This window comes from Sorghum bicolor, chromosome 6 (genome assembly GCF_000003195.3).
Source record: "Sorghum bicolor cultivar BTx623 chromosome 6, Sorghum_bicolor_NCBIv3, whole genome shotgun sequence".
Lineage (NCBI taxonomy): Eukaryota > Viridiplantae > Streptophyta > Magnoliopsida > Poales > Poaceae > Sorghum > Sorghum bicolor.
The window spans coordinates 22,566,623-22,592,712 of record NC_012875.2 but is presented as its reverse complement, the minus strand read 5'-3'; positions in this window follow the sequence as shown (position 1 = coordinate 22,592,712).

Below are 26,090 nucleotides of genomic sequence, written 5' to 3'. Positions count from 1 at the left end.
TAAGAAAACATTTTTGATGCACCCGTTGGTACTCCTAGCTAAAGAGGCTCAAGTGGAAGCTCGGTTCGGTCTATTTGGAGATAGTGCTAATCTTGAAGCAAGATAGTTGCACGGTTTGCATGGAGCGTACCATATGCTCGGAAATCAATTTGGACGCGATGGAACTCCTAGATGACATTTGTCATATAGAATCTCGTTTTGGTCTATTTGGAGACAGTGTTAGTTTTGGTGTAAGATATTGCATGGTTTGTGCCTAATGCACCATAGGCTAAGAAACCATTTTGGACGCACCTATTGGTACTGCTAGGTGAAGAGGCTCAAGTGGAAGCTCGGTTCGGTCTATTTGGCTATAGTACTAATCTTGATGCAAGATAGGTGCACGGTTTGCATGGAATGTCCCAGATGCTTGGAAATCAAATTGGATGCACCCGATGGAACTCCTAGATGAAGTGTGTCATATGGAATCTCGCTTCGGTCCGTTTGGAGACAATATTAGTTTCAGTGCAAGATAGGTGCACAGTTTATGCCTAATGCACCATAGTCTAAGAAACCATTTTGGACACACCTGTTGGCACTCCTGGGTGAAGAGGCTCAAGTGGAATCTCGGTTTGGTCTATTTGGAGATAGTGCTAGTCTTGATACAAGATAGGTGCATGCTTTGCATAGAACATACCATATGCTTGGAAATCAATATGGACGCACCTGATGAAACTCCTATATGACGTGTGTCATATGAAATCTCGCTTTGGTCTATTTGGAGATAGTGTTAGTTTCGGTGCAAGATATATGCACGGTTTGTGCCAAATGGACCATAGGCTAAGAAACCATTTTAGAAGCACTCGATGGTACTCCTAGGTGAAGAGGCTCAAGTGGAAGCTCGGTTTGGTCTATTCAGAGATATTGCTAATCTTGATGCAGGATAGGTGCACTATTTGTGTGGAACATATCATATGCTCGGAAATCAATTTGGACACACCCAATGAAACTCCTAGATGACGTGTGTCATATGGAATCTTGCTTCGGTCTCTTTAGAGACAGTATTAGTTATGGTGCAAGATAGGTGCATGGTTTGCGCCTAATGTGATGTGTGTCACATGGAATCTAGCTTCGGTCTGTTTGGAGATAGTGTTAGATTCAGTGCAAGATAGGTGCACGGTTTGCGCCTAAAGCACCATAGGCTAAGAAACGATATTGACGCACCCGATGGTACTCCTAGGTAAAGGGGCTCAAGTGAAAGCTCGATTTGGTATGTTTGGAGATAGTGCTAATCTTGATGCAAGATAGGTGCACGGTTAGCATGGAACATACCATATGCATGAAAATCAATTTGGACGCACCCGATAGAACTCCTAGATGATGTGTGTCATCTGATATCTCGCTTTAATCTGTTTGAAGATAGTGTTAGTTCGGTGCAAGATGGTGTATGGTTTGTGCCTAATGCACCATACTCTAAGAAGATATTGCACGGTTTGTGCCTAATGCACCATACTCTAAGAAACGATTTTGGACGCACCCGATGGTACTCCTTTGTGAAGGGGCTCAAGTGAAAGCTCGGTTTGGTCTGTTTGGAGATAGTGCTAATCTTGATGCAAGATAGGTGCACGGTTTGTGTAGAATGTCCCATATGCTCGGAAATCCATTTGGATGCACCTGATGGAACTCCTAGATGACGTGTGTCATATGGAATCTCACTTCAGTCCGTTTGGAGACAATATTAGTTTCAGTGCAGGATAGATGCACAGGTTGCGCCTAATGCACCATAGTCTAAGAAACCATTTTGAATGCACCTATTGGTACTCCTAGGTGAAGAGGCTGAAGCGGAAGCTCGGTTCGGTCTGTTTCGAGACAGTGCTAACCTTAATGCAAGATAGGTAAATAGTTTGCATGGGACAAACCATATGCTTGGAAATCAATTTGGACGCACCCGATGGAACTCCTAGATGACGTGTGTCATATGGAATCTCGCTTCGGTCTATTTGGAGACAGTGTTAGTTTCAGTGCAATATAGATGAACGGATTGCGCCTAATGCACCATAGGCTAAGAAATCATTTTGGATGCACCTATTGGTACTGTTAGTTGAAGAGGCTCAAATGGAAGCTCGGTTTGGTCTGTTTCAAGACAGTGCTAATCTTAATGCAAGATGGGTGCACAATTTGTATGAAACGTACCATATGCTCAGAAATCAATTTGGACGCACCCGTTGGAACTCCTAGATGACGTGTATCTTATGGAATCTCGTTCGGTCTGTTTGGAGAGTGTTAGTTTCAGTGCAAGATAGGTGCACGGTTTGCGCCTAATGCACCATAGGCTAAAAAACCATTTTGGACACACCCGATGGTACTCCTAGGTGAAGGGGCTCAAGTGAAAGCTCAGTTTGGTCTATTTGGAGATAGTGCTAATCTTGATGCAAGATAGGTGTACAGTTTGCATGGAAAGTACCATATGCTCATAAATCAATTTGGACGCACCTGATGGAACTGGTAGATGACGTGTGTCATATGAGATCTCGCTTTGGTCCGTTTTAAGAAGTGTTAGTTTTGGTGCAAGATAGGTGCACAGTTTGCACCTAATGCACCATAGTCTAAGAAACCATTTTGGAAAATCTGTTGGTACTCAAATGTGATGAGGCTCAAGTGGAAACTTGGTCCGGTCTGTTTGGAGATAGTGCTAATCTTGATACGAGATAGGTGCACGGTTTGCATGGAACGTACCATATGCTCGGAAATCAATTTAGACACACCCAATGGAACTCCTAGATGATGTGTGTCATATGGAATCTTGCTTCAGTCCGTTTGGCGACAATATTAGTTTTAGTGCAAGATAGGTGCACAGTTTGCACCTAATGCACCATAGCCTAAGAAATCATTTGAACGAACCTATTGGTACTTCTAGGTGAAGAGGCTCAAGTGGAAGCTCGGTTTGGTCTGTTTCGAGACAGTGCTGATCTTAATGCAAGATAGGTGCACAATTTGCATGAAACGTACCATATGCTCAGAAAACAATTTGGACGTACCCATTGGAACTCTTAATGACGTGTATCATATGGAATCTCGTTCGGTCTGTTTGGAGAGTGTTAGTTTCAGTGCAAGATAGGTGCACGGTTTGCGCCTAATGCACCATAGGCTAAAAAACCATTTTGGACACACCCGATGGTACTCCTAGGTTAAGAGGCTCAAGTGAAAGCTCGGTTTGTTCTATTTGGAGATAGTGCTAATCTTGTTGCAAGATAGGTGTACAGTTTGCATGGAAAGTACCATATGCTCAGAAATCAATTTGGACACACGTGATGGAACTCGTAGATGACGTGTGTCATTTGAATCTCGCTTTGGTCCGTTTGAAGATAGTTTTGGTGCAAGATAGGTGCATAGTTTGCACCTAATGAACCATAGTCTAAGAAACAATTTTGGAAAATCTGTTGGTACTCAAAGCTGAAGAGGCTCAAGTGGAAGCTCGGTTTGGTCTGTTTGGAGATAGGGCTAATCTTGACGCATGATAGGTGCACGGTTTGCATCGACGTACCATATGCTCAGAAATCAATTTGGACGCACCCGATAGAACTCCTAGATGACGTGTGTCATATGGAATCCCACTTTGATCCGTTTGGAGATAGTTTTAGTTTCGGTGTAAGATAGGTGCACGGTGTGCGCCTAATGCACCATAGGCTTAGAAACAGTTGTGGAAGCACCTTATGGTACTCCTAGGTGAAGAGGCTCAAGTGAAAGCTCGGTAAGATCTATTTGGAGACATTGCTAATCTTTATGTAAGATAGGTGCAAGGTTTGTATGGAACATACCATATGCTTGAAAATCAATTTGCACGCACCCGATAGAACTCCTAGATGGTGTGTGTCATCTAATATCGCTTTGGTCTGTTTGGAGATAGTGTTAGTTTCGGTGCAAGATAGGTGCACGGTTTGTGCCTGATGCACAATACTCTAAGAAACCATTTGGGACGCACTTGATGGTACTCCTAGCTGAAGAGGCTTAAGAGGAAGCTCGGTTTGGTCTATTTGGAGATAGGGCTAATCTTGATGCAAGATAGTTGCACGGTTTGCATGGAACGTATCATATGCTCAGAATTCAATTTGGACGCACCCAATGGAACTCCTAGCTGAAGAGGCTCAAGTGGAAGCTTGGTTCGTTCTGTTTGGAGATAGTCCTAATCTTGATGCAAGATAGGTGCACAGTTTGCATGGGACATACCATATGCTTGAAAATCAATTTGGATGCACCTGATGGAACTCCTAGATGACGTTTATCGTATGGAATGTCGTTTTGTTCGTTTGGAGACAGTATTAGTTTCGGTGCAAGATAGGTGTAGAGTTTATGCCTAATGCACCATAGCCTAAGAAACCATTTTGGGCACACCTGTTGGTACTCCTAGATGAAGAGGCTCAAGTGGAAGCTTGGTTTGGTCTGTTTGGAGATTCTACTAGTCTTGATGCAAGATATGTGCACGATTTGCATGGAACGTACCATATGCTCATAAATCAATTTGGACGCACCCAATGGAACTCTGAGATGACGTGTGTCATAAGGAATCTCGCTTTGGTCTATTTGGAGACAGTGTTAGTTTTAGAGCAAGATAGGTGCACAATTTGCGTCTAATGCACCATAATCTAAGAAACCATTTTGGACACACCTGTATGTACTCCTAGGTTAAGAGGACCAAGTGGAAGCTTGGTTTGGTCTGTTTGGAGATACTACTAATCTTGATGCAAGATAGGTGTACGGTTTACATGGAACGTACCATATGCTCAGAAATCAATTTAGACGCACACGATGGAACTCCTAGATGACGTGTATGGAATCTCGGTTTGACCCATTTGGAGACAGTGTTAGTTCTGGTGCAAGATAGGTGCACACTTTGCGCCTAATGCACCATCGTCTAAACAACCATTTTGGACGCACTTGTTGGTACTCCTAGGTGATGAGGCTCAAGTGGAAGATCGGTTTGATCTGTTTAGAGATAGTGCTAATCTTGATGCAAGATAGGTGCACAATTTGCATGGAACGTACCAAATGCTCGAAGATCAATTTGGATGCACCCGACGGAAGTCCAAGATGACGTGTGTGATATGGAATCTCACTTCGGTCCGTTAGGAGACAGTGTTAGTTTTAGTGCGAGATAGGTGCGCATTTTGTGCCTAATGCACCATAGCCTAAGAAACCATTTTGGACGCACCTGTTGGTACTCCTAGGTGAAGAGGTTCAACTAGAAGCTTGGGTTCCGTCTGTTTGGAGATAATGCTAATCTTGATGCAAAATAGGTGCATGGTTTGCATGGAACGTACCATATGTTTGGAAATCATTTTGGACACACCTGATGGAACTCCTAGATGTCATGTGTCATATGTAATCTTGCTTTGGTCTGTTTGGAGATAGTGTTTATTTTGGAGCAAGATAGGTACACAGTTTCTGCCTAATACACCATACAATAACAAAACATTTTGGAAGGACCCGATTGTACTCCAAGCTAAAGAGGTTTAAGTGGAAGCTCGGTTTGGTCTGTTTGGAGATAGTGCTAATCTTGATGCAAGATAGGTGCATGGTTTGCATGGATGTACCATATGCTTTGAAATCAATTTGGACACGCCCGATAGAACTCCTAGATGATGTGTGTCATATGGAATCTCACTTCGGTCCATTTGGAGATAGTGTTAGTTTTGGTGCAAGATAGGTGTATGGTTTGTGCCTAAGGCACCATAGCCTAAGAAACCATTTTGGACGCACCTGTTGGTACTCCTAAGTGAAGAGGCTCAACTGGAAGCTTGGTACGCTCAAGTGGAAGCTTGGTTCGGTCTGTTTGGAGACACTACAAATCTTGACGCAAGATAGGTGCATGGTTTGCATGGAACGTACCATATGCTCAGAAATTAGTTTGGACGCACCCGATAGATCTCCTAGATGATGTGTGTCATATGGAATCTCACTTCAGTCTGTTTGTAGATAGTGTTAGTTTCGGTACAAGATAGGTGCACGGTGTGCGCCTAATGCACCATAGGCTTAGAAACAGTTGTGGAAGCACCTAATGGTACTTCTAGGTGAAGAGACTCGAGTGAAAGCTCCGTACGATTTGTTTGGAGATAGTGCTAATCTTCATGTAAGATAGGTGCACAGTTTGCATGGAACATACCATATGCTTAAAAGTCAATATAGACGCACCCAATAGAACTCCTAGATGATGTGTGTCATATGATATCTTGCTTTGGTCTGTTTGGAGATAGTGTTAGTTTCGGTGCAAGATATGTGCGCGGTTTGTGCCTAATACACCATATCTCTAAACAGACCGAGCCGAGCCTCCACTTGAGCCTCTTCACCTAGGAGTACCAACAGGTGTTTCCAAAATGGTTTAGGCGCAAACCGTGCACATATCTTGCACCAAAACTAATACTGTCTCTAAGCACACCAAAGCTAGATTCCATATGACACACATCATCAAGGAGTTCTATCGAGTATGTCCAAATTAATTTCTAAGCATATGGTACGTTCCAAGCAGACCGTGCATCTATCTTGCCTCAAGATCAGCACTATCTCCAAATAGACCAAACCGAGCTTCCACTTGAGCCTTTTACCTAGGAGTACCATCGGGTGCATCCAAAATGGTTTCTTAGCCTATGCTGCATTATGTGCAAACCTTGCACCTATCTTGCACCCAAACTAACATTGTCTCCAAGTGGACCGAAGCGAGATTCCATATGACACACGTCATCAAGGAGTCCCATCGGGTGCATCCAAATTGATTTCCAAGCATATGGTATGTTCCATGCAAACCATGCACCTACCTTGTAGAAGGATTAGCACTATCTCCAAACTGACCGAACCAAGGTTCCACTTGAGCCTCTTCACCGAGGAGTACCAAATAGTGCGTCCAAAATGGTTTCTTAGACTATGGTGCATTAGGCGCAAACTGTGCACCTATCTTGCACTAAAACTTACAATATCTACAAATGGACCGAAGCAACATTCCATATGACACACGTCATCTAGGAGTTCCATTGGGTGTGTCTAAATTGATTTCTAAGCATAAGGTATGTTCTTTGCAAAACATGCAACTTGCATCAGATTAGCACTATCTCCAAATAGATCAAACCGAGCTTCCACTTGAGCCTCTTCACCAAAGTACCAACAGGTGCTTTCAAAATAGTTTCTTAGACTATGGTGCATTAGGCGAAAACCATGCACATATCTTGCACCAAAACTAACACTGTTTCTAAACAGAACAGAGCAAGATTCCATATGACACATGTCATCAAGGAGTTCCATCGGGTGCATCCAAATTTATTTCCAACCATATGGTATGTTCCATGCAAACCGTGCACCTATCTTGCATCAAGATTAGCACTATCTCCAAACAGACCAAACCGAGCTTCCACTTGAGCCTCTTCATCTAGGAGTACAAACAGGTGTGTCAAAATTCTTAGACTATGGTGCATTAGGCACAAACTATGCACCAATCTTGCACCGAAACTAACATTGTCTCCAAACAGACCGAAGCGAGATTGCATCTGACACACGTTATCTAGGAGTTCCATTGGGTGCATCCAAATTGATTTCTTAACATATGGTACGTTGCATGCAAACTGTGCAACTATCTTGCATCAAGATTAGCACTATATCCGAACAGACCAAATCGAGCCTCCACTTGAGCCTCTTCAACTATGAGTACCATCGGGTGCGTCTAAAATGGTTTCTTAGCCTATGGTGCATTAGGCGTAAACCGTGCACAGATCTTCTACCAAAACTAACAGTCTCTAAACGAACCGAAGCAAGATTCCATATGACACACATCATCAAGGAGTTATATCAGGTGCGTCCTAATTGATTTCTGAGCATATCGTATATTCCATGCAAACCGTGAATCTATATTGCATCAAGATTAGCACTATCTCCAAACAGACCAAACCGAGCTTTCACTTGAGCCCCTTGACCTAGGAGTACCATCGGGTGCCTCCAAAATGGTTTCTTATCCTATGGTGCATTAGGTCCAAACTGTGCACCTATCTTGCACCGAAACTAACACTATCTCTAAACGGACCGAAGTGAGATTCCATATGACATATGTCATCTAGGAGTTACATCTGGTGCGTCCAAATTGATTTCTGAGCATATGGTGTGTTCCATGCAAATCATGCACTTATCTTGCATCAAGATTAGCACTATCTCTAATCAGACTGAACCCAGCCTCCACTTGAGCCTCTTCACCTAGGTGTACCAATAGGTGCTTCCAAAATGGTTTCTTAGACTTTGGTGCATTTGGCGCAAACCGTGCACATTTCTTGCACCAAAACTAATACTGTCTCTAAGCACACCAAAGCGAGATTCCATATGACACATGTCATCAAGGAGTTCTATCAGGTGTGTTCAAATTAATTTCTAAGCATATGGTACTTTCCATGCAGACTGTGCTTCTATCTTGCATCAAGATTAGCACTATCTCCAAATAGACCAAACCGAGCTTTCACTTGAGCCTTTTACCTAGGAGTACCATCGGGTGCATCCAAAATGGTTTCTTAGCCTATGCTGCATTATGTGCAAACCTTGCACCGATCTTGCACCGAAACTAACACTGTCTCCAAACAGACCAAAGCAAGATTTTGTATGACACACATCATCTAGGAGTTCCATCATGTGTGTCGAGATTGATTTGCAAGCATTTTGTATGTTCCATGCAAACCGTGCACCTATGTTGCATTAAGATTAACACTATCTCCAAACAGACCGAACAGATCATCCACTTGAGCCCCTTCACCTAGGAGTACCAACAGTGCGTCCAAAATGGTTTCTTAGACTATGGTGCATTAGGTGCAAACTATGCACCTATCTTGCACTGAAACTAACAATATCTTCAAATGGACCGAAGCAAGATTCCATATGACACACGTCATTAAGGAGTTCCATCAGGTGCATCTAAATTGATTTCGAAGCATATGGTATGTTCCATGCAAACCGTGCACCTATCTTGCATGAAGATTAGCACTATCTCCAAATAGACCAAACCAAGCTTCCACTTGAGCCTGTTCATCTAGGAGTACAAACAGGTGCGTCAAAAATGGTTTCTTAGACTATGGTGCATTAGGCACAAACTATGCACCTATCTTGCGCCGAAACTAACATTGTATCCAACCAGACCGAAGCGAGATTCTATTTGACACACGTCATCTAGGAGTTCCATTGGGTGTCCAAATTGATTTCTTAACATATGGTACGTTGCATGCAAGCTGTGCAACTATCTTGCATCAAGATTAGCACTATATCCGAACAGACCAAATCGAGCCTCCACTTGAGCCTCTTCAACTACGAGTACCATCGGGTGCGTCTAAAATGGTTTCTTAGCCTATGGTGTATTAGGCGTAAACCGTGCATATATCTTCTACCAAAACTAACACTCTCTCTAAGCGAACCGAAGCAAGATATCACGTGCGTCCTAATTGATTTCTGAGCATATCGTATGTTCCATGCAAACTGTGAATCTATATTGCATCAAGATTAGCACTATCTCCAAAAAGACCAAACCGAGCTTTCACTTGAGCCCCTTGACCTAGGTGTACCAACGGGTGTGTCCAAAATGGTTTCTTATCCTATGGTGCATTAGGTCCAAACTGTGCACCTATCTTGCACCGAAACTAACACTATCTCTAAACGGACTGAAGTGAGATTCCATATGACATATGTCATCTAGGTGTTCCATCTGGTGCGTCCAAATTGATTTCTGAGCATATGGTGTGTTCCATGCAAATTGTGCACTTATCTTGCATGAAGATTAGCACGATCTCTAATCAGAATGAACCAAGCCTCCACTTGAGCCTCTTCACTTAGGAGTACCAACAGGTGCTTCCAAAATGGTTTCTTAGACTTTGGTGCATTAGGCGCAAACCGTGCACATTTCTTGCACCGAAACTAATATTGTCTCTAAGCACATCAAAGCGAGATTCCATATGACACACGTCATCAAGGAGTTCTATCAGGTGTGTCCAAATTAATTTCTAAGCATATGGTACGTTCCATGCAGACTGTGCATCTATCTTGCATCAAGATTAGCACTATCTCCAAATAGACCGAACCAAGCTTTCACTTGAACCTTTTACCTAGGAGTACCATCGGGTGCGTCCAAAATGGTTTCTTAGCCTATGCTACATTATGTGCAAACCTTGCACCTATCTTGCACCGAAACTAACACTGTCTCCAAACAGACCAAAGCAAGATTTTGTATGACACACGTCATCTAGGAGTTCCATCATGTGCGTCGAGATTGATTTCAAAGCATTTGGTATGTTCCATGCAAACCATGCACCTATCTTGCATTAAGATTAGCACTATCTCCAAACAGACCGAACCGAGCATCCACTTGAGCCCCTTCACCTAGGAGTACCAACAGTGTGTCCAAAATGGTTTCTTAGACTATGGTGCATTAGGTGCAAACTATGCACCTATCTTGCACTGAAACTGACATTATCTCCAAATGGACCAAAGCGAGATTCCATATAACACACGTCATCAATGAGTTCCATCGGGTGCATCCAAATTGATTTCGAAGCATATGGTATGTTCCATGCAAACCATGCGCCTACCTTGCATAAGAATTAGCACTATCTCCAAACTGACCGAACCAAGCTTCCACTTGAGCCTCTTCATCTAGGAGTACTAAATAGTGCGTCAAAAATGGTTTCTTAGACTATGGTGCATTAGGCGCAAACTATGCACCTATCTTGCACTAAAACTTACAATGTCTACAAACAGACCGAAGTAAGATTCCATATGAAACACGTCATCTAGGAGTTCCATTAGGTGCGTCCAAATTGATTTCTAACCATATGGTATGTTCCTTGCAAATCATGCACCTATCTTGCATCAAGATTAGCACTATCTCCAAATAGATCAAACCAAGCTTCCACTTGAGCCTCTTCACCGAAGTACCAACAGGTGCTTCCAAAATGGTTTCATAGACTATGGTGCATTCGGCGCAAACCATGCACATATCTTACACCGAAACTAACACTATTTCTAAACAGACCAAAGCAAGATTCCATATGACACACGTCATTAAGGAGTTCCATCGGGTGCATCCAAATTGATTTCCAAGCATATGGTATGTTCCATGCAAACCATGCACCTATCTTGCATCAAGATTAGCACTATCTCCAAACAGACCAAACCGAGCTTCCACTTGAGCCTCTTCATCTAGGAGTACAAATAGGTGCTTCAAAAATGGTTTCTTAGACTATGGTGCATTAGGCACAAACTATGCACCTATCTTGCACCGAAACTAACATTGTCACAAAACAGACCGAAGCGAGATTCCATATGACACACGTCATCTAGGAGTTCCATTGGGTGCGTCCAAATTGATTTCTTAACATATGGTACGTTGCATGCAACTGTGTAACTATCTTGCATCAAGATTGGCACTATATTCGAACAGACCAAATCGAGCCTCCACTTGAGCCTCTTCAACTACGAGTACCATCGGGGGCGTCTAAAATGGTTTCTTAGCCTATGGTGCATTAGGCGTAAACCGTGCACATATCTTCTACCAAAACTAACACTGTCTCTAAACGAACCGAAGCAAGATTCCATATGACACAAATCATTAAGGAGTTATATCAGGTGCGTCCTAATTGATTTCTAAGCATATCGTATGTTCCATGCAAACTGTGCGTCTATCTTGCATCAAGATTAGCACTATCTCCAAACAGACCGAACCGAGCATCCACTTGAGCCCCTTCACCTAGGAGTACCAACAAGTGTGTCCAAAATGGTTTCTTAGACTAAGGTGCATTAGGTGCAAACTGTGCACCTATCTTGCACCAAAACTAACAATGTCTCCAAATGGACCGAAGCAAGATTTCAAATGACACACGTCATCTAGGAGTTCCATTGGGTGCATCCAAATTGATTTCCAAGCATATGGTATGTTACATGCAAACCATGCACCTATCTTGCATAAGGATTAGCACTATCTCCAAACTGACCGAACCAAGCTTCCACTTGAGCCTCTTCACCTAGGAGTACCAAATAGTGCGTCCAAAATAGTTTCTTAGACTATGGTGCATTAGGCGCAAACTATGCACCTATATTGCACTAAAACATACAATGTCTACAAACGGACCGAAGCAAGATTCCATATGACACACATCATCTAGGAGTTCCATTAGGTGCGTCCAAATTGATTTCTAAGCATATGGTATGTTCCTTGCAAATCATGCACATGTCTTGCATCAAGATTAGAACTATCTCCAAATAGATCAAACCGAGCTTCCACTTGAGCCTCTTCACCGAAGTACCAACAGGTGCTTCAAAAATGGTTTCTTAGACTATGGTGCATTAGGCGCAAACCATGCACATATCTTACACCGAAACTAACACTATTTCTAAACAGACCAAAGCGAGATTTCGTATGACACACGTCATCTAGGAGTTCCATCATGTGCGTCGAGATTGTTTTCCAAGCATTTGGTTGTTCCATGCAAACGGTGCACCTATCTTGCATCAAGATTAGCACTATCTCCAAACAGACCAAACCGAGCTTCCACTTGAGCCTCTTCATCTAGGAGTACAAACAGGTGCTTCAAAAATGGTTTCTTAGACTATGGTGCATTAGGCACAAACTATGCACCTATCTTGCACCGAAACTAAAATTGTCACAAAACAGACCGAAGTGAGATTCCATATGACACACGTCATCTAGGAGTTCCATTGGGTGCGTCCAAATTGATTTCTTAACATATGGTACGTTCCATGCAAACTGTGCAACTATCTTGCATCAAGATTGGCACTATATTCGAACAGACCAAATCGAGCCTCCACTTAAGCCTCTTCAACTACGAGTACCATCGGGTGCGTCTAAAATGGTTTCTTAGCCTATGGTGCATTAGGCGTAAACCGTGCACATATCTTCTACCAAAACTAACACTGTCTCTAAAAGATCCGAAGCAAGATTCCATATGACACACATCATCAAGGAGTTATATCAGGTGTGTCCTAATTGATTTCTGAGCATATCGTATGTTCCTTGCAAACCGTGCATCTTTCTTGCATCAAGATTAGCACTATCTCCAAACAGACCAAACCGAGCTTTCACTTGAGCCCCTTGACCTAGGAGTACCATCGGTAGCGTCCAAATGGTTTCTTATCCTATGGTGCATTAGGTGCAAACCGGTTACCAATCTTGCACCGAAACTAACATTGTCTCTAAACAGACCGAAGTGAGATTCCATACAACACGTCATCTAGGAGTTCCATCTGGTGCGTCCAAATCGATTTATGAGCATATGGTATGTTCCATGCAAATCGTGCACTTATCTTTCATCAAGATTAGCACTATCTCTAAACAGACCAAACCTAGCCTCCACTTGAGCCTCTTCACCTAGGAGTACCAATAGGTGTTTCCAAAATGGTTTCTTAGACTTTGGTGCATTAGGCGCAAACCGTGCACATATCTTGCACCAAAACTAATACTGTCTCTAAGCACACTAAAGCGAGATTCCATATGACACATGTCATCAAGGAGTTCTATTGGGTGTGTCCAAATTAATTTCTAAGCATATGGTATGTTCAATGCAAACCGTGCATCTATCTTGCATCAACATTAGCACTATCTCCAAATAGACGAAACCGAGCTTTCACTTGAGCCTTTTACCTAGGAGTACCATCGGGTGCGTCTGAAATGGTTTCTTAGCCTATGCTGCATTATGTGCAAACCTTACACTTATTTTGCTCCAAAACTAACACTGTCTCCAAACAGACCGAAGCAAGATTTCGTATGACACACGTCATCTAGGAGTTCCATCATGTGCGTCGAGATTGTTTTCCAAGCATTTGGTTGTTCCATGCAAACGGTGCACCTATCTTGCATCAAGATTAGCACTATCTCCAAACAGACCGAACCGAGCATCCACTTGAGCCCCTTCACCTAGGAGTACCAACATGTGCGTCCAAAATGGTTTCTTAGACTACGGTGCATTAGGTGCAAACCGTGCACCTATCTTGCATCAAGATTAGCACTATCTTGTCATCTTCAAAACCGGGTGGTTGCTCAACATAAACTTCTTCATTGATATAGTCATTGAGAAATGCACTCTTTACATCCATTTGATATAACTTGATATTATGTGGACAAACATAGGCCAACAAGATCCTAATTGCTTCCAATCTTGCAATCGGGGCATATGTTTCACCAAAGTCAAGACCTTCAACTTGAGTATAGCCTTGTGCTACCAATCTTGCTTTGTTCCTTACAACTATCACATCTTGATCTTGCTTGTTGCGGAAGACCCATCTAGTACCAATGATATTATGATCACTAGGCCTCTCAACTAATTCCCATACTTGATTTCTCTTGAAATTGTTAAGCTCTTCATGCATAGCATTAGCCCAATCAACATCTCTCAATGCTTCATCAATCTTCTTTGGCTCAATGTGAGACACAAAGGAGAAATGCTCACAAAATGATGCTAATCTTGATCTAGTTTGCACTCCTCTTTGAATGTCACTAATGATATGATCCAATGGATGATCTCTTGCAATATTTGTTGGTTGGAGTATTTGCACTTGATTGCTTGCACTTGGTTGATCATGAGATGATGTACTAGCTTGTTGATCTTGCACTTGTGTACCACTTGTACTAGCTTGATTTTGATCATGAGAACCACTAGCTTGCACATTAGAGGTAGGAAGCACTTGATCTTTGTCATCTTCAACATCAATCACCTCTCTAGGCCTTAAATCACCAATATCCATGTTCTTCATTGCATCGGCCAATTTAGTGCCTCTCACATCATCTAGATTCTCATCTTCCTCTTGAGAGCCATTGGTTTCATCAAACTCAACATCATGCACCTCTTCAAGAGTACCACTAGCCAAATTCCAAACTCTATAAGCTTTGCTAGTAGTAGAGTAACCAAGCAAGAAGCCTTCATCACATTTCTTTTCAAATTTGCTCAATCTAGTGCCTTTCTTCAATATGTTGCATTTGCAACCAAAAACCTGAAAGTATGCAATGTTGGGCTTCCTACCATTCAAGAGCTCATATGGTGTCTTCTCCATCATTAGGTGACAATAGAGTTGGTTGCTATAGTAGCAAGCCGTGTTGATTGCTTCGGCCCAAAAAGAATGACTCACATTGTATTCACTCAACATTGATCTTGCCATGTCAATCAAGGTTCTATTCTTTCTCTCTACAAGACCATTTGATTGTGGAGTGTACTTGGCCGAGAATTGATGCCTAATGCCAAATTCATCACAAAGCTCATCAACTCTTGTGTTCTTGAATTCACTTCCATTGTCACTTCTCACTTTCTTGATGGTTGTTTCAAACTCATTGTGTATTCTCTTGACAAATGATTTGAAAGTTGCAAAAGCATCACTCTTGTCACTAAGAAAGAATACCCATGTGTATCTTGTGAAATCATCTACTATCACAAATCCATATTTATTTCCACCAATGCTTGTGTATGTGGTTGGTCCAAATAAGTCCATGTGCAACAACTCAAATGCCTTGCATGTACTCATGATGCTCTTCTTTTGATGAGTGTTGCCAACTTGCTTTCCGGCTTGACATGCACTACAAAGCTTGTCTTTCTTAAATGTGACATCTTTCAAGCCTCTAACAAGATCATGCTTGACTAACTTGTTTAATTGTTTCATTCCAACATGACCAAGCCTTCTATGCCATAACCAACCCATGCTAGATTTAGTGAGCAAGCATGTTGACAATTTAGCTTCACTAGCATTGAAATCAACCAAGTATAGATTCTCATATCTAAAGCCTTTGAACATCAAGTTAGAGCTATCTACACTTATGATCTCTACATCATCAACTCCAAATATGCATTTGAAACCAAGATCACAAAGTTGAGCTACGGATAGCAAACTGAAGTTCAAGCTCTCTACTAAAAGCACATTGGAAATGCTCAAGTCATTGGATATAGCAATTTTACCAAGCCCTTTGACATTGGTTTTGCCATTGTCACCAAATGTGATACTATAAACACCATTGTCATCATTTGGATTGATTGAATTGAACATTCTTGAATCATTGGTCATGTGTTGTGTGCACCCACTATCAAGTACCCAATGCCTTCCTCCGGCTTTATAATTTATCTACAAAATAAATCAATATTTCTTAGGTACCCATACTTGTTTGGGTCCTTGGAGGTTAGTGACTAAGCTTTTTGGTACCCAAATGGCCTTCTTCTTTGGACCCACAATTGGTGTACCAACAAACTTAGCATGCACACCCTTCTCACCCTTGGTAAGCACATAACAAGAATCAAATGGAATGTAAGATACATTAGCATTTTTCTTGTTCTTGTTCACTTTATTGCAATTAAGCTCTAGGTGCCGAACTTGCTTGCATTTGTTGCAATACCAACCATTGCTCTTCACAAAGCTAAGCTTGTGAGTTGCAAAGGCCGCCTTGCCTTTCTTGGGGGTATAGCCTAATCCCTCTTTGTTGAGAGAAAACCTTTGGCTACCCAAGCACTTTAGCAAGCAGGCCTCACCACCATAGGCCTTGCCTAGGGTGTGAGTGAGCTCATCTACCTCTCTCTTAAGAGTCTCATTCTCAACCTTTAGTGAGGTATCATAAGTGACACTAACACTAGAAGTAGAGGTAGAGTTGGTGGTGGTGGATGAAGACCTACAAGAAGAGTTAGTGGCAACAACAATAGGTGGGTTGGGTGATTCTTTAATTAAGTCACATGTTGTGCCCACATCACATGATACAACAACCTTTTCCCTGTTATCTTCTAACAACAAGGAGTGAGCTTTCTCAAGCTTGGTGTGAGCCTTGCCAAGCTTCTCATGGGCTTCCACTAGCCTCTCATGATTAGCATTGAGCTCATCAAAGGATTGCTCAAGAGCTTTTAACTTCTTGGCCAATTTTTTGCACTTCTTGTTTTTAGATTGAATGAGAGATTCAACTTGTTCTAACATGTCCATGAGTTGTTCATTAGTGAATTCATTTTCATCATCACTATCACTATCATGTTCCTGTTCACTTTCACTTTCATCATATTGTACCTTGTGGCCCTTGGCCATGAAGCATGAAGGAGTGTCGAAGAGTGATGGCTTGTTGATAGCAATGCTTGCAAGTGCCTTCTTTTCGGATGATTTGTCATCATCGCTTGAGTCATCATCCGAAGAGGCATCACTATCCCATGTCACAACATAGGATCCACCCTTCTTCTTCTTCTTGAAGACCATCTTCTTCTCTTTCTTTTCTTTCTTGATGAGGACATCAGCACCATCTATACATCCACACCTACACCCACACCATCGCCAACACCACTTGGCCGCCGTCTTACTCGTGCCTGTGCCCGTCAACTGAACCATCAAGAATGATGGAGAGGACCAGAAGCATATGGGATTGGCGTAGGCTGGATTTGGACAGCAAGACAGCACCAACTTACAACAACTGCCATGACTTCATACAGAGTCCATTTTAAGCATGCAAGCACTTGATGGAAAACTCGGTTCACAGCAGCTATGAGGCGGCCACAATTGTCTAATAACTCCACGGACCTTTTCTTTGGATACCTACTTTTAGAGCATGCTTCAGTCAATAAGGATCTCATGTTTCGGTCAATAAGGATCTCTTGCAACCAAGCAATGGTTGCCTTTATTTCTCTATTATTTTTAGAGTGTCGAGAGTGCCGCCTAGCTTTGCTCTCTCTTGTATTTATGGCTCCTACATGCCACCACAACAATTTGGGTTTTGTTTAATCGAGTTAGCCATTTGGTACCGCCTTTCAGCGCGTGTGTTGGATAAACCGCCCGTCTGATTGTAAACGGAACCCCACCATCTTGTGATTTCAGATTGAAAGCTCAATATATATATATTTTGCAATTGTGATTGTTCATTGTGTTCTTGCTTGTTCTTTGATTGCTTGCAGGACGAGTGCCCTTGTGGCCGGGTCGCGCACCACAAGAACGCAGCGATCCTTGGAGTCGGTGTATCGGTTGCTAAGGCGCATCATCCTTGGATGGTCGTAGTCGGATCGTGAACGTCGTCTCCTTCCACTAAATCGAAGATATCCATCTCCACCAAAAAGATCGAGACACCCTCGTTCTTATTATGTGGTAATCAGAGCAAGGTTTGATTGGTGAGAGATTTTAGTTTGCAATTTTTTTTCCTATAGTCCAGAAAAGCCAAAAAAATTTTAGTTTCATTCCCAACATCCTATAGACCCATTGAGCCTTTTACTAGTACTACTTAGTTCAGGCAAGTTGTGTTTGATTTACATCGGTCGAGTCGAATTGCTGGTCTTGGGTTTAGACTTTTAGAGTTTCGAGTTCTTGTCATGTTTTAGTCACTGCCCATCGTATAATCTCTGCTGCAATCACTATTATTATATACATTTGGACTGTCTGAACTATCATCACCACCCTACTTGTGCACCGTGTAAACTCCATCCACCAGTTTCTCTTTTCACTTGTACGCACCCCTATATTTTTAGGCGTATGCACCCTTTCACTTCAACCCCTGAGCATGCTATGATTAACCGCCACCTCCTGCATGCTCCTTTCTTCCATCCATACATCCTATTATAAGCGCTAGCGCACATTCTATTTTTCAGCATCCTATTGCAACCACCAGATTTGTTCCACATTTGCGCATCTAATTTTAGAACATTCCATTGTTCCATCCACTTCCAGCAGCGCGCATCCTTTTGCCTGTCCTCCACTCTTCTTTCACATTCTATTTTTAGCATCCCCATTGCAATCAGTACTACTGCAGCACCATATCACCATCACAATTTGCTAGTTGTATTTTTGTCACAGTAAAGGCATTGTGCGTATTCTGAAATCTAATCCATCAAGATTCAGATTTGTTTTAGTTGAGCAAAGTAAAAGAAAAAAACGGAAAGAAACAAAAAAAACAATCAAAAAAAAGAGAAAAAAACGAAAGAAAAGAAAGGAAGAGGAAAAGAAGGGGAGTTATCTCTTGTTGTCCTTATTATTGTTCCTGCTGTACCGTGACTTTGTTTGTGTCTAGGCTCGCGTCTCTAGGACGGTCTAGCCTAGGACCAGCATAGCACCACCGTTGAATGATTTCTCAACCTGCTTTTGTAACTAATGTGGTGTTAGTATTTCTTTGCTACTTTTCGCCTTCCTATAGCTCCACAAATTCGACTATAGCTTGACAGGGATTGATGTTGCGGCACCGATACACTTGCTTCTTAGGTTTAGTTGTTGAATTGTTGGCTGCCGTCCCCCTCCTGTTGAGTTTGGTAAGAACAGGTGAGAACATGCATGGACAAGTGTTGAGAGTGAGAGGATTATAATAACCACATCCTAGTAGCATTAGGGCAGTTTTTCTTTCACTTTTTTTTGTGTCTCCTCTCGTGTGATCATGCCAGGAGAATCAGATCCAACCCCAGATCCAACCCCACCGCAATCACCACGGACAAAGACCTTTATGCAACACTTCAAACGCAAAGTAAGGGAGCACACTAATGGCCTCAATGAGGATGTACAGGTGACCAATGAAAAGGTTGGGCAATTGGAGACAGCCCAAATAGCCACCACCAGCAAGCTTACAAGGTTGGAGGCATCTATTGTTCGTATGGACAAAAGCCTTGCTGCCCTTCTGAACCGTTTTGATGACTTCCACATGAAACACAAAGAGAAGCATAATGAAGATGAAGAGCGAGTCGAAGATAATTATGATGATGATTATACTACTGATACTAAACATGATGATCGTGACACTCGTGATCGGCATTGCCTACGCCATAATCGAAGTGGTATGGGCGGTCACCGTCGACGTGAGGTACCCAACAATACTGATTCTTTCAGCAAGATTAAATTTAAAATATCTCCTTTTGATGGTAAGTATGACCCTGATGCATATATTTCTTGGGAAATTGCTATTGAACAAAAGTTTGCATGTCATGAGTTTCCTGAGAATACACGTGTTAGGGCTGCTACTAGCGAGTTTAGTGACTTTGCTACTGTTTGGTGGAATGAACATGTCAAGAAAAATCCTAATAACATACCACAAACTTGGAATGCTTTAAAACGAATCATGAGGGCTAGATTTGTTCCTTCTTACTATGCACGAAATTTGTTACATAAATTGCAACAACTGAGACAGGGAGCTAAAACTGTAGAAGAATATTATCAAGAATTGCAAATGGGTATGTTGCGTTGTAATATAGAAGAGGACCAGGAACCTGCTATGGCTAGGTTTTTGGGTGGACTAAACCGTCAAATTCAGGACATACTTGAATATAAAGATTACAATAACATAACCCGTTTGTTTCATCTTGCGTGTAAAGCTGAAAGGGAAGTTCAGGGACGATATGCTAGTACCAAGAATAGTATTTCTGTAGGGAAGACTAATTCATGGCAGCCCCGCACGACTACTACTCCACCTACACGTGCTCCTATGCCTTCACAAAGCAACATGTCTCGTGCTAATCCAGCAAACTCAGTGGCAAAGACGATTCAAAATCCTACTGCAAGTGCTTCATCCATGGCGTCTACAGGTAGAACAAGAGACATTCAGTGTCTCCGATGCAAGGGATATGGACATGTGATGCATGAATGTCCCAGCAAGCGTGTTATGATCGTCAAAGATGATGGTGAGTGCTCATCTGCTAGTGATTTTGATGAAGATACACTTGCATTGCTTGCAGCTGACCATGCAGGTAGTGAACAACATTTCGAAGAACATATTAATGCTACTGAAGCAGACCGCTATGAGAGCCTCATTGTGCAGTGTGTGCTTAGTGCACAAATGGAGAAGGCAGAGCAAAATCAGCGACATACATTGTTTCAAACAAAGTGTGTCATCAAAGAGCGTTCATGCCGCATGATCATTGATGGAGGTAGCTGCAACAACTTGGCCAGCAGCGACATGGTGGAGAACTTGCGCTTACCACTAACCCACACCCACATCCATATTATATTCAATGGCTGAACAATAGTGGTAAGGCAAAGGTAACTAGACTTGTGCGAATCAATTTTTCCATTGGGTCATATAAAGATGTTGTTGAATGTGATGTTGTGCCTATGCAAGCTTGCAATATTCTGCTAGGTAGACCTTGGCAATTTGATAGAGATTCTATGCATCATGGAAGAGCAAATCAGTATTCTTTTCTGTATCATGATAGAAAAATTGTTTTACACCCTATGTCTCCTGAGGCGATTATGCAAAATGATGTGGCTCAGGCTACAAAAGCAAAAAGAGAGAGGAATACTAAACCTGTCATAGAAAGGAAAGATGGGATCAAATTGAAAGGGAATTGTTTGCTTGCTACTAAGTCTGATATTAATGAGTTGAATGCATCCACTTCTACTATTTATGCTTTAGTATGCAAAGATGCATTAATTTCCCTTCACGATATGCTGCATTCTTTGCCTCCGGAGGTTGCTGACATTTTGCAGGAGTATTCTGATGTGTTTCCAACTGAAATGCCACCGGGGCTACCACCACTTCGAGGGATTGAGCACCAGATTGACTTGATTCCCGGTGCTTCATTGCCCAACCGTGCACCATACAGGACCAATCCAGAAGAAACAAAAGAGATTCAGCGGCAAGTGCAAGAACTACTCGACAAAGGTTATGTGCGTGAGTCTCTTAGTCCTTGTGCTGTTCCTGTTATTTTAGTGCCTAAAAAGATGGATCATGGCGTATGTGTGTGGATTGTCGAGCTATCAATAATATTACTATTAGATATCGCCATCCTATTCCACGCTTAGATGACATGCTTGATGAACTAAGTGGTGCTGTTGTATTTTCCAAAGTTGACTTGCGTAGTGGTTACCACCAGATTCGTATGAAATTGGGAGATGAATGGAAAACCGCTTTCAAAACTAAATTCGGTTTGTATGAGTGGTTAGTCATGCCTTTTGGTTTAACTAATGCACCGAGTACCTTCATGAGACTAATGAACGAGGTTTTCGTGCCTTCATTGGAAGATTTGTTGTTGTTTATTTTGATGATATATTAATTTACAGCAAATCTATGGATCAACATCTTGATCATTTACGTGCTGTTTTTCAAGCTCTACGAGATGCACGCTTATTTGGTAATATTGAGAAGTGCATGTTTTGCACAGATCGAGTTTCTTTTCTTGGCTATGTTGTTACTCCACAGGGAATTGAGGTTGACAAATCCAAGGTGGAAGCGATACAAGGGTGGCCAATACCAAAGAGCGTTACCCAGCTACGGAGTTTTCTAGGACTTGCTGGGTTCTATCGTCGCTTTGTGCAGGATTTCAGCACCATTGCTGCACCATTGAATGAGCTTACAAAGAAGGGAGTGCACTTTTCTTGGAGCACAGCACAAGAGAATGCTTTAAACATGTTGAAAGATAAGTTGACACATGCACCTCTTCTCCAACTTCCTGATTTTAACAAAACTTTTGAACTTGAATGTGATGCTAGTGGAATTGGTTTGGGTGGTGTTTTGTTACAAGAAGGAAAGCCCATTGCATATTTTAGTGAGAAACTAAGTGGGCCTATTCTAAATTATTCTACTTATGATAAAGAATTGTCTGATCTTGTGCGAACATTAGAAACATGGCAACATTATTTGTGGCCCAAAGAATTTGTCATACATTCTGATCATGAATCGTTAAAGCATATTCGTAGCCAAGGAAAACTGAACCGTAGACACGCTAAGTGGGTTGAATTCATTGAATCTTTTCCGTATGTCATCAAACACAAGAAAGGGAAAGAGAATATCATTGCTGATGCTTTATCTAGGAGATATACCTTGTTGACACAACTCGACCATAAGATCTTTGGATTGGAAATAGTTAAAGAACAATATGTGCATGATGATGATTTTAAAGATGTGTTTTTGCATTGTAAGGATGGGAAGGCATGGAATAAATTTGTTGTAAATGATGGTTTTGTGTTTAGAGCTAATAAGCTATGCATTCCAGCTAGCTCTGTTCGTTTGTTGTTGCTACAGGAAGCACATGGAGGTGGTTTGATGGGACATTTTGGGGCAAAGAAGACGGAGGACATACTGGCTGGTCATTTCTTTTGGCCAAAGATGAGGAGAGATGTGGAGAGATTTATTGCTCGCTGCACGACATGTCAAAAGGCCAAGTCACGCTTAATCCACACGGTTTGTACATGCCACTACCTGTTCCTAGCATTCCTTGGGAAGATATTTCTATGGAATTTGTGTTGGGATTGCCAAGAACTAGGAAGGGCCGTGATAGTGTTTTTGTGGTTGTGGATAGATTTTCTAAGATGGCACACTTTATACCTTGTCATAAGACTGATGACGCCACACATATTGCTGATTTGTTCTTTCGAGAAGTTGTTCGTTTGCATGGTGTTCCAAACACAATTGTTTCTGATCGAGATGCTAAATTTCTTAGCCACTTTTGGCGAACTTTATGGGCTAAACTGGGGACAAAACTTTTATTTTCTACCACTTGTCATCCCCAAACTGATGGTCAAACTGAAGTTGTAAATAGAACTTTGTCTACTATGTTAAGGGCAATTTTAAAGAACAATATTAAAATGTGGGAAGATTGTTTGCCCCATATTGAGTTTGCTTATAATCGTTCACTGCATTCTACTACAAAGATGTGCCCATTTGAGATTGTTTATGGCCTGCTACCACGTGCTCCAATTGATTTAATGCCTTTGCCAACTTCCGAAAAATTGAATTTTGATGCTAAGCAACGTGCTGAATTGATGTCAAAACTGCATGAAACAACAAAAGAAAACATAGAGCGCATGAATGCTAAGTATAAGATTGCTGGTGATAAAGGTAGAAGGAAATTGATTTTTGAACCTGGAGATTTGGTTTGGTTGCATTTGAGAAAGGATAGGTTTCCTGAGTTGAGAAAATCTAAATTGATGCCTAGAGCTGCTGGACCATTTAAAGTGCTACAACAAATTAATGAGAATGCATATAAGCTTGATCTTCCTGCAGATTTAGGGGTTAGTCCCACATTTAACATTGCAGATTTGAAGCCATATTTGGGTGAGGGAGATGAGCTTGAGTCGGGGACGACTCAAATGCAAGAAGGGGAGGATGATGAGGACATCAGCACCATCTATACATCCACACCTACACCCACACCATCGCCAACACCACTTGGCCCTCTTACTCGTGCCCGTGCCCGTCAACTGAACCATCAAGAATGATGGAGAGGACCAGAAGCATAGGGGATTGGCGTAGGATGGATTTGGACAGCAAGACAGCACCAACTTACAACAACCGCCATGACTTCATACAGAGTCCATTTTAAGCATGCAAGCACTTGATGGAAAACTCGTCAAGTATATTTTTAGATGGATCTCAATTCAAGTTCACAGCAGCTATGAGGTGGCCGCAATTGTCTAATAACTCCACGGACCTTTTCTTCGGATACCTACTTTTAGAGCATGCTTCGGTCAATAAGGATCTCATGTTTCAGTCAATAAGTATCTCATGCAACCAAGCAATGGTTGCCTTTATTTCTCTGTTATTTTTAGAGTGTCGAGAGTGCCGCCTAGCTTTGCTCTCTCTTGTATTTATGGCTCCTACATGCCACCACAACAATTTGGGTTTTGTTTAATCGAGTTAGCCATTTGCTACCGCCTTTCAGCGCGTGTGTTGGATAAACCGCCCGTCTGATTGTAAACGGAACCCCACCATCTTGTGATTTCAGATTGAAAGCTCAATATATATATATATATATATATATATATATATATATATATTGCAATTGTGATTGTTCATTGTGTTCTTGCTTGTTCTTCGATTGCTTGCAGGACGAGTGCCCTCGTGGCCGGGTCGCGCACCACAAGAACGCAGCGATCCTTGGAGTCGGTGTATCGGTTGCTAAGGCGCATCATCCTTGGATGGTTGTTGTCGGATCGTGAACGTCGTCTCCTTCCACTAAATCGAAGATATCTATCTCCACCAAAAAGATCGGGACACCCTCGTTCTTATTATTTCTTCTCCTTCTTGTTCTTCTTGTTATGCTCATCATTGTCACTATTATAAGGACAATCCGCCACAATATGATCGGGGCTCTTGCACTTGTAGCATAGCCTCACATATTCCTTGTTCTTGGAGTTGTCCTTTCTCTTCCTTGTATGGTAGCCCTTTTCCTTCATCATCTTGCCAAACTTGCGGATAAAGAGTGCTAGTGCTTCATCATCACTATCATCATTGGAACACTCCTCATCACTTGATTCTTCCTTGTTCTTGCTCTTGGATGAAGAGCTAGCTTTGAATGCTACACTCTTCTTCTTCTTATCATCATCATCCATCTTCATGACCTCATCATCATCATTGTCATTATACTGATCTTCGGTCATGACATCTTCAAGTTCCTCATTTGGAGATACACCTGTCAATCCACCTCTAAAGATGATTGTTCTCAATGTCTTGAACCTCTTGGGCAAGCACATCAAGAACTTGTGAATGAAGTCCTCATCCTTCACTTTCTCACCAAGGCCCTTGAGGTCATTGATGATGACTTGGAGCCTATAGAACATTTTCGGAATTGACTCATCATCCTTCATATTGAAGTTTGATAGCTTGTCCTTGACCATGTACAACTTGTCACTTTTTACCGTTGTAGTGCCCTCATATGTTTCTTCTAGCCTTGTCCACACTTCACTTGCCTTCTCAAGATCTTTGACTTGTTCAAATACCTTTGAATCAATGCCATTATAGTTGTGTTGAGAGCCATTGTATTGCATTGCTTGTTTGCTCTCTCATTGTCGGTGGGGTTAGCGGGGTCAAGGATCACAAAATCATTCTCCATGACTTCCCACACTCTATCATTGATTGATCCAAGATACATTTTCATTTTTCTCTTCCAATAGTCAAAAGAACTTGTGCCATCAAAGAACGGTCGTTTGCCCCCAACATGGTTGAACACTATTTGAGCCATAATTTGAGCACCGAGGTTGTTAAGCCTTCACAAAACGGTGACCACGGCTCCGATACCACTTGAAAGGTCCTAATATGGCTAGAGGGGGGGTGAATAGCCTATTTAAAAATCTACAAACTCACTAGAGCAAGAGGTTAGTAGATAACAAGCATAGCTTTTTGCTCTAGCTCTAAAGGGGTGTTTGCCAGCCACCTTTCCAACAATTCTAGTTGCTATGATCACTAT